The sequence below is a fragment of the Haliaeetus leucocephalus genome, unplaced genomic scaffold (genome assembly GCF_000737465.1).
Source record: "Haliaeetus leucocephalus isolate CR32 unplaced genomic scaffold, Haliaeetus_leucocephalus-4.0 Scaffold656, whole genome shotgun sequence".
Classification (NCBI taxonomy): domain Eukaryota; kingdom Metazoa; phylum Chordata; class Aves; order Accipitriformes; family Accipitridae; genus Haliaeetus; species Haliaeetus leucocephalus.
In genome coordinates, this window is record NW_010973092.1 from 16,217,869 (window position 1) to 16,228,045 (window position 10,177).

A 10,177-nucleotide genomic window follows, 5' to 3' on the forward strand; every position below is an offset into this window, starting at 1 on the left:
TCAGTATGCATGTAAATAATAACTCTTATCCAAAGACAGTGTTTGGAATTGCAGTTACTATTAATTTTTCATAAAATAGTGTTGGAATAGTTCTTCACTTATTGGAATGTTAAGTTTTGCTTATATCCGGACCAAATTACACTTGTACTTCTAGTGGTGCTTGGTGATGGTGCTGTGAATGGTTGTAGTTTCCTTCACCCCACCAAAAGAATGTTTCTGAATGCTCGAAGCTGCTTCGGGTGCTCTACATTAGTGGCTGGTGCAAAGTAAAGAAGGAAAGACCAGGACTTTATTGGCAGGGTGTGTTATTATTCAAGGCTGCAGATCCATTTTAGGTGTTGACCGGCCGTAACTGTGTGCCAGCTGCTGCTCCTAGCAGCACTAAATGGCTGATAGAGACAGGTCTTCTCCCTCCCCTGCTGATGTTCCCTTCACTTTCTGGTAGCCCTAGTTCCTTTCATCCTTAGGTGAGCTGTGTTTGGCCTAATAGGATTATCCACCTCTTCTGTTCCCTCTCCCCCTCCCCTGATGATTGCAGCTTACTTAAGTAACTGTCTATTGCTGTTTGAATCCGGTTACCGTGATGCCCGTCTTTGAAGCTTTGCAGTAGTTCTGAAAGTTAATGATATTCTGGCAGTTTCACTGTAAGTTTTATTCTTTTCTCCATTTTATGTTATCCTTTGTAATTGGAAACTCTCAGTGTAAAGTAATGGTAAATACAGTCTTACATTTATTTTCATGCTTACAAGTGAAGCTCCTGATTCATTTGCTCTGGTTATTATCTACTTGGCTGTTTGTTTATATCATTTCAATTAATCCCTTGGACTCGGTTGAGTCAGACTGCTAGTTGTGGTGTTTGTGTGTGCTTGTATATACACTAACACTTTGCACCTTTTAGTAATTGCTCCGGTTTATGCTGTAGCCTGTAGTCTACAGTGACACTGATTAATGTTTTGCTTAGTTGAGCTACTTCAAAAGAAAAACTAAACCAAGACTAAATGTCAAGAGATAGTGGTTTTCTCGTTGGTCATACAGATTGAGGCTTTACTGAGTCGCAGACTGTGGTGGGCACAGCCCAGAATGTGTTTCTTGCTGGCGTCCTGCACAGCACCAGAGTGCCTTTCACGAATCTTACTCAGACGCTTTGCTTTCTCCTTCCAACTCCTTTTTCCTCCTCTTGAGAAACTAATGAATTCTTCATAATTGGCCTGTTCTTCACTCTCCAAATTATTGATAGCTGTTTTCTGTTTACATGACACTTTTCCAGTCCTTTGCTTTGTTTTATTTGCAAACAAGAGGTATTATTTGTAGGTGTTAAATACACACTGTACCTGTTCTTGAAAAATTTAATAAACTTTCCTTTCAGATTTGTCTTTTCAAATTCACAGGAAAATATTTGGTTTAGTAATTTGTCCTCTAGAGTTTTTTGGGTCTTTTTCTTTCAGGTTCTTCCCCTTGCAGTTTTAGGAACTCCTGATACCCTGGAACAGGACAGAATCTTTGAAGTTTGTTATCCAGGGGTTTGTAATCTATCTAAAGCACTGTTTTCTAACTAGATGTAGACCATGGATAAAACACCCAGCAGTGGTGGTGAATGATTTTTTTTTTCACTGAGCATAATTTTGCTTTATGAGTGTTAGCTCTCCTGATTCATATGCTAGAAGAGGCTTCTTCCTGCAGGGATGGTACTACAGCTGTTGCTTGTTAAGCACCAACTTTTAGTGTTCCTCCATTGTAGCATGTTTAATTTATTTGTGGAATCACGGTCTCCTTCATGTTTTGGATGACCATATTGCTTCACTTCAGCTTCTGCATTCTTTCTCCCTGCTCCTCTGGATACATATTTCAGTAGATATGTCACAAAGGCTGGTATATTTTTCATTTTTACTGCTTTTCTTTTTATTTGGATTAAGGTTGCTGTGTCTCTGAAGATATGAGCAAAGTTACTTCTCCGTTGTGTTGTGTTTTGTATTCTGCTATGATTCAGCTGCGATTTTCATTCTCTGCCTCTTGCAAGCAGTGCTATTAGATTTTTGCCATGATCTTTTCTGTTACTGTCAAGGACTGCATTCTTGTTCTTGTTGGCTTTCGTCAATATTTCTCTTGAAAATTTAAACTGTTGTCTTCAACTATTACTAATATTCATTAGAAAAAAGGATTAATTTTTTAAGATAGAAGTTTGGAAAGATGTCAGTTATGAAGTGGTACAGAACTTAAGATACTTGAGAAATCTATAATTTCTTTTTTGTAATTTAATTTCTTCTTTTGTTCTACAGCTGTAATATTTTGAAAAACTTGTGTTTATAATTTCATGGCTGTTAAAAACTTTATTATTAGTATTATTATTATCATTCATTACCCCAAATTCAGTTAATTTCCATTTACTAATCTACCACTGTCTCTCATATCTTTTGCTGGCTAATAGGAAGATGTTGCGGAGGCACGCACAATCAAATCCAACAAGTGTTAAAGCTCAGATTTATTCTTCAGTAAAAAGTTAGTTAGAACTCCGGTAACATTTTGTAAACCACAGGCTCAATGATGTAAAGAGAAATAATGCTACATGGCCGACTTAAGAATCCCCAGGATTTAAACTGATGGCTCCAAAACGCGCGTATCACTCCCCTAAAAGCGGAGGGCGCTCTCCCTCGAGGAGTTACCTCAGACGGTGCCCCGACCCGAGGGGGTGTCCCCGACTGCAGACCCGCTGCTCCCGGGAGGACTGATCCCAACGCGTCCTCCGGCGGGACCCCGTTTGTACCCCTGTTGAATCTGACCGGTGGTCATTTAATCCCATTGGCCAGGAGGGTCACCTCAGTGTACCTGGCACATCTCGACTGGCCAGTTCAAATTTCAACCTGCGGCCTCCAGGGTTTGTTGGTTTTTTGTTTTTTTGGTTTTTTTTCCTCTTCTCCCTGCCCGGAGAAGTTTCGTTTCCTTTTGGGGGGAGTGTACTGCCACAGAAGTAGTATTTTTTCTTTCAAGTTTGGCCTAAAGCTCATGAACCTAATTCCCATTATATGTATTGATGTCAGGATGAGGGAAAGCATATCTTGAAAGTTTTACTCTCATTTGTCAAGGGTGTTAGGTTTTGATTAATATTGCTTTCAGTAATTGGCATCTATGTGAAATATCAAATGTGTACAAATTCTAGATATTCCCTGATTTGTTGGAAAGTTTGGTATTTTATAAAACATTAGTTTATATAAGTTTCTTCAGGATGATAATGCTATACATTGAATATAAAGTTTGCACTGTACATTCAAAGTGAGTTGACATAAAAGTACTAGATTTCTCAGTTTTTTAAATGCTGTGTACAGTTTTACTAACAAGTACACCCTCTACAAGCATCTACCTGTCTTTATTGAAAAATAGGCTATATTAGAGTGCAATTATTCAAGTTGCCAAAAAGGGGGGGGGGGGGGGGGAGGAAAAGTAAAGGACTCAATAGCCAAAACTAAAATCTTTAACCTGAATTTGTCGTGGCCTTTGGGTGAAGTTGCATGATGATGTCCGTTCCTTAGAACGCTTCCTTTATGCAGTATTTTGATCAGATGCTGTCTAAGAAGAAATTAGTGTTTTGAAGCCAAGTATGGTGTCATTTGTAAGATCACTGGTTTGTGGGTTTTGGTTGGTTGTTTTTTTTTCTGCTGGGGTGAAGGCAATGAAAGAAAGAGTTCAGGAGGGGGATCATCTTATAATGTACACGGTTGCGTGTTGTCTTACAGTACAGTTCTGCCATCAGTTGTCAGCACTTGATCAGGACATTCCCCCGTGCTCATTCCTGCCCTGTGCACTCCCCCCCAGCCCCATGTGCTGCCATTACATACTTACATGGCAATACACGGAGCCAGATTAAAGAACTGATAGAGACTAAAACTGTGGCAGAAGGAGACAAAAGAAAAGGGAATATTTTGGTAAAGTTGCCCAGTCAGGTTCATTGAGTAACCACATCCTCTCCTGTCCTGGCTCAGAGGAGGGGAGGTGTTGCAAAACTAGGAAGCCAGTTGCTGAGGTAAGGAGAGAATCGCCTCTGTTAGCCTGCACACAGAGATGGTGACTGCTGCTAATGTATTCGCCTGGCTGCAGGGTTGAGGAGAGAGGCGAACTGGAATCTCCGTGTCCCGTAGCTTTCTGTGCGGTGATAAATACCTGTATGAAACAGACGGTGAATGCTTACTTGTTCCTTACTTGCTGGATACCTTAATTTATAAGAAATGTTTATCATTCTCAGCTTACAGCTGAAGGCACCCAGAGCAATCCTATAGTACGCAAAGTGCTGTATAACGCTAAGTGCTATGAAAATTGGGCACATGGTGTTAGTAGACACTTCTTCAATCTTCCTGTGCCAAGATCCTGGCCAATTAAATGGGAATAGTGGCCTCCCAGGTGCGATGAACATCGAGTGGTTAGTGCTGCGTGGCACCGGGGGCTGCAGTGATGGGTCAGGGGAGGCTGCCTGGCCTGGGGCCAGCAGTTTCAAAAATGAGCAGGAAAATGTTTTAGTGACGCTCAGTAGGCGAGTACCTTGCACTAAATGACCTAGTCACTAAAAAAAAATTAAAAATAGTAATACTAGACTTCAGTGTAAAGTATGTACCGACCAGGACCAAATACAAATTGTCTGTGTTATGTAGATTTTGCAGTTCCCTGGCTTTTATATGCTTGCAGCTGTGATATTCCATTTCCATCATTACTGCGTGTGTAATCTATAACCGTCATCCAAGAAACATGACTCATTAATTAATATCATTAACAAGGGCAAGACATGCAACAGCAGGAAGTGTGCCAAATCCTTTCTCAAAGTTTTTAAGTGTCTGACTGCTTGTAGATACCATCTCAATAGTACCGGCAGATTACTCTGTAAGGACCAGATCTTGGAGCATACAGTGAATTTATGGATTTCTATATCAATTACTCCAGTGGCACTTTACATTTGATTAACACCTATGTACTCTTATTAGGTGTACTGTTACTGTGGTATTAGTGGAAAATTAAAGGGCAACATAGACTGTGGCCTAAGCATGGTAAGTATTTTTGCAAAATAGGCACCCTTTTCACTAACATTGAAGAGGATTACGGAAATGTGCAAACTCCGCTCTAGCGGAGGGTCCTGCAGCAGGGCCGCTGTGCAGCTGGCTGGAACCAGCTGGAACCGGCCGTGCCCGGCACGAGGCAGCCCCGGCCTCTCCTCACAGAGGCCCCTGCAGCCTCCCTGCCAGTGCCGGAGCACTGACACCCCGTACAACTAACAAGAATGTCACTGGCAAAATTACCCTTTTTTAGGTTATTTTCAATACAAGCTTAATTCTCATTTATCTTCTTCACTGATTGATTAACCATTTGATGACAATTTTGTCATAAACTTGCAGTATGGCTGTGAAGCAAATAGATACTTTTCCAGGTACTAGAAAGGTATTCCCCTGTTCCTCCTGCTCCTTAGAAAATAATCAACTCTCATCTTTAGACGCTGATAAATTAGAAGAGAGACAGAGTGTCCCGGACTCCAGAAATGCTTAGTGTCAGTGACAGGCTGTTAATGGGACGTGCCTTCTCTTTTGATAAGTAGTGTACTTTATTTTTATGCTGGTTGTGTAGTATCTACTGAAATTATTTTTAAAGAATCTGGTATAATTTGTTATTGTAAGAGAAGTCTGAAAAGAACGACTCCATCTGGTCTATTTTTGCTTCTTTTCTTGCTTGGCTTTGCTTATTTGTAAATGCTGGTAGATGTATACAAATATTTGTCACCTGTCCTCTTACAGAAAGGCACATCAAGGTAAAAAATTATTTGTTAGAGTTTAGAGAGACTTTTCAGCTTGTCAGACCGCATTTTTTGCCAGTCCTGGTAACAAGTGGGTTACAGAAAAAATGCTATAATGAAACACGGAACTTGTTTTAATTTTTGTTAATCAATTTACTACATGGATTTAGGATTTTTTGTTGTTGTTTTTATTCAGTTATAGCTAGACCATTTCATCTTTCTTTGGACTTCTCACGTGTAAAACAGGCGAAAGGAGAAACTGAAAACAGTAACCGTAGCACTGCTGCGTTTTTTTACAGTGTCAGAGGAGAAAGAAAATCAAATGCTTTTAAATCTTCCCTGAGTTTGAAAAAACTCTGTCCTTCCTTTAGTCTTCTTTTAAAGTCATTTCTGCATCATCTTTCGTCCCTTCCCTCCAAATTGCTACGTGAGAAGATGCGATACCAGCAGCACAACGACAGTCAAATAAGAGCCAGCGTGCATGGCGGGGCTCCACGCTGTCGCTTCTTGGCCGGCGCGGTGCGTGATGGGGTTCGCGGGCTGACGGGCACCTCCCGCTGACGGGCTGGGCTCAGCACCACCCGTCGCCTCCTGGGCGAGCTGGGCAGCCTACTGTGCTGTGTACTCCAATTATTTTGGCTTTCAGAGTCAAAATACTCCTCAAGTTTAGCTGGAAGTGGCCACACGTGTGTCTCTGTTGGTCGATGATTCCCCATAATCAGTTTTAAAAGCTCGTATAAGACGGTCTTTTTTGAGGATTAAAAGATGATCCTACACATCCGGCTGCCAGTTTTTGCATGAGTCTGACCTGAGGCAGATTTTAGCTCTCACAAATTACTTATTGTTCGTTTTCTTGGTAGATTATCGGTGTTTGTATCTCAGTGTAACCTGATGCTGCTCTTATGTTTCTGTTCCAAATTCAGTGGTTCCTGAAATAGTGATATACAAACAGGGAGGGTATAAAAGAATTAGCAATTATAAGCAAATACTGTAAATGGCACAGAATTACCAAAGCAGGAGGTATGTAATAGAACTGTAATTTGCATTGAAGCATAGGTTGATAGGATTGCACAAAAGAAAGTAAGCATAATAGTGAAAATAAGGAGATTATGAAAGTAAAGACTGCATTCCAACCCCTAATTAGTGAGGTTATCTGTATTTCAGCTTTCGCATTTGCAAATTAAAAGCACCGGGTTTTTTTCACATTGATTCATATTCTTAGGAGATCTTATGCCATGATTCTGGCCTTAAAGATTTTACATGATACTAATGTACAATGTGTATTGAATTCTTTGTCTTATTTAAATAATTGATGCTTTATGGAAAGCTGTTGGCCTGAAATACAATTATGCCTATTCATTTCCAGAGAGATAGACCTCAGCAGTTAAGTAGTGCTAGTACATCAAGCTTCTTTTTTAACCAAAAATAAGTACCATTAATTTAAATTCAGTGAAAGCGATAGATAAAGCTGGCAGTGTTAAATACCCTCAATGCTAAAAGAAAATTGCTTAAAAGTTGCATGTGTAACAGTGGAAAGCATTAACTTGTCTTTATAGGTTTTTGTATGCATTTATGAAATATGTGGCTCTAGTGTTGATGGTTAGCTTGTCTGTTCCCACCTCCAGCCTGTGGTGATTTTGTATTTCTTGAGTGGGTGGGTATCAACTGTTGGAATTTCTTTGGCAGCATGACCAATCACTTCTCCACCGTTATTTCTTAGCATTCGATTTTATGATGCAAGGTGAAATCTATGTTTTTTCCAAGTCACCTTACAAGTCGTCGTGGCTCTACCTGGATCATTTCATTGACCAGGTGAAAAATAAATCAATTGCTGAGGCTGTGGACGTGTTAGGTAATTTTTCTTTTCCAAAATTACTTTTGAGGATAATGAAAATTCTGAAGAAAATGTGGGAACCAACAGGTAGTATAAAGTATTACATACTGAGAAAGAGAAGAATAAAATGACAGAGGAAGTAACAAAGTGATCCGCGAAGTGGTGGCAGCTAGGAGTACTTTAATTTAAACTTTTTGCAGTGAAGATACCTGGAGGAAAAAATGTCTTGACTCAAAAGTTTTGAGGAATTCCATCCAAGGTGATCATGTCTTTTCTTTGGGAATTGAGTAGAGAGGACATGGCCCATTACTACTCCTAGTTTTAGCAGTGTAAAAATTAAACGAGTAAGCAATCTCATTGCTTGCGTGTCTACATTCAGGGTAGGGAGGAGGGAAAATGAGAGGTATAAGGAAAGATGCATCTACAAGATTACTTTTTACATCCTAGAGTGGGTAGACTGTGTTAGCCTTTTGGTAGTTAAAATCTGAGAGAGATAAGTACCAAAATACTTTTAAAGTCTTTGCTTATTATTAGTATTTTACAGTTCATTTTTTCTGAAAGTTTTTTTTTTCTTCCTGACAGATCCTTCTTGCTTCTCATTGCCCAGTGCATTAAGAATTCTCTCTCACCTGATGAGCTAAAGACACGACCCGCAACGACTGCAAAATAAAGCACTGTTGACCTCCCCTTTCAGTGAGTAGTCACAACTTCAGTTTTGTATGTTGTTTTGCTCTGAGATGTGTTTATATTGTTGACCGAAGTGCTTCCATCTATGCTTGAAAAATGCCTAGAAAGATCTCTGCAGGAAAGTGTTTTTGTAGAGGAAAGCAATTTGTCTCAGCACTTTCCTTTACAGAATCTGCTTCAGTCTTTTCCAGCCCAACTGAATTACTTCAGTATGCTTCATTAAAAGAAATACACCTTTTTCCTACCTACCTGGATTTTCATTTGCTGGAGTTGCCCATCCTGACAAATTCAGGATCAAATGAGGATGTTAGGAATTAATTGCTCTGGACATCAAAAGAAATTGTTCTTCACTCAAGTGAGCCTTTTATTCAGATTCTTAACACAACAAAAACTATTTAGTCTATATGAATGGGTCCCTATCATAAAGTTGTAAATCCATGTATCCTATAATATATGCTGTGCAAAGAAAAGAAAAACAAAGAGAAGAACCTTTCAAATTATCTGTTCTTTTATGGTGTCTCTAACTGCTGGACAAAATGCTCACTAGATACCCTATAATTTAATTAATGTTGTACATACGCTCTGGGAATTCATGTAATTACATACAGTAACACATTTATCCCAATGTGTCCAGCAGAAGAAGTAGGGTATCTTGCTTAGGAGTAGCTCAAAAGCAAAGGAAATATAACCTTCAGTTGATTGACTCCCATAAAAATTTAAAACTTTTTAAAATGTTGAGGTTTTTTGTGGATTTTAATTTTACCAATACAATTTTTTGTGATACACCTGAGAATTCTTACTCAAGCCATTTAACTCAGTGGCAATACTACTTAAGAAACTAGTTCTAGATTGTGCCTCTTGTAAAATAAATCTTAAATTGGAGTTGGTTTAATATAACATTTTAAATGGTATCATATGTCTTTCAGAGCATGGAGATGCTGTGGGGTTTAGATATGGCAAGCACCAAATTCCAAGTGAATTCTTTCACTCACACTGACATTCTTTTGCATTGTTTGCAATGAGTCAGTTGGTTGTCATTATATCTTTTCTGCTAAAAGGTTATTTTCTGATTCCATGACTCTGTATTTCTTCAGTTATTAGAGCATTAAGATCTGTGCTACCTACTTATAAAGTAAGGCACTTATTCAAAATTTATGTAGTATAAGAAAATTAAAATGAGAAAACCAGACATGCTTCAGTATAAGTAATTCTTCATATTGGAAGAGAAAATCTGGTGGGATTGTGCAGGGTTTTTTTTTTAATCAATTTTTATTTTTTTACAGTCTGAGTTTCATGACAGTTTTCTGCCAATTCTGTATAGTTAGAAAAATTAAATAGGGGATTCCTGAAAATTGTTTTTACTGTTATAAATGTATCTATATACTCTATGGAAAAGTTCATATATTTGTTTGAAGGGATCTTCAGAGCTCATCTTCAAGTAGTTAAAGAACAGATTGACAAGTACTTCTCATACCAAATTCCCGGAGAACAAACAGTAAGTGATAAAAGACATTGGTCCAGAAGCTCTCACTTTTGCTCTGTATCTCACTGCAGTTTGTCAGGAAAAGGTTGCAGAAGTAGGTCCTCAGTGAAAATTTCAGAACACCTGATAGCTCAATCTAAAAATCCCCTGCTGTAGTCTTGGTTTGTTTGTTTTTGCTGCCTATTCTTTATGAGGGAACCTGAACATCACTGAGTGATCTCCCAAGGTCAGACAGCAGGTCAGGAGCAAAGCTGAATGTGAAATCACATTCATAATTCCCTGCAGTAATTGAGGTTGAGAATGTGTCCATTTAAACCTTTCAAAATGGTGGCTAGATCCTGTATATTGCTTTTTTACATTCCTCTGGAAAATATTGAGGCCAGAGAGGATTTTCAGGTACTGAGGAAAA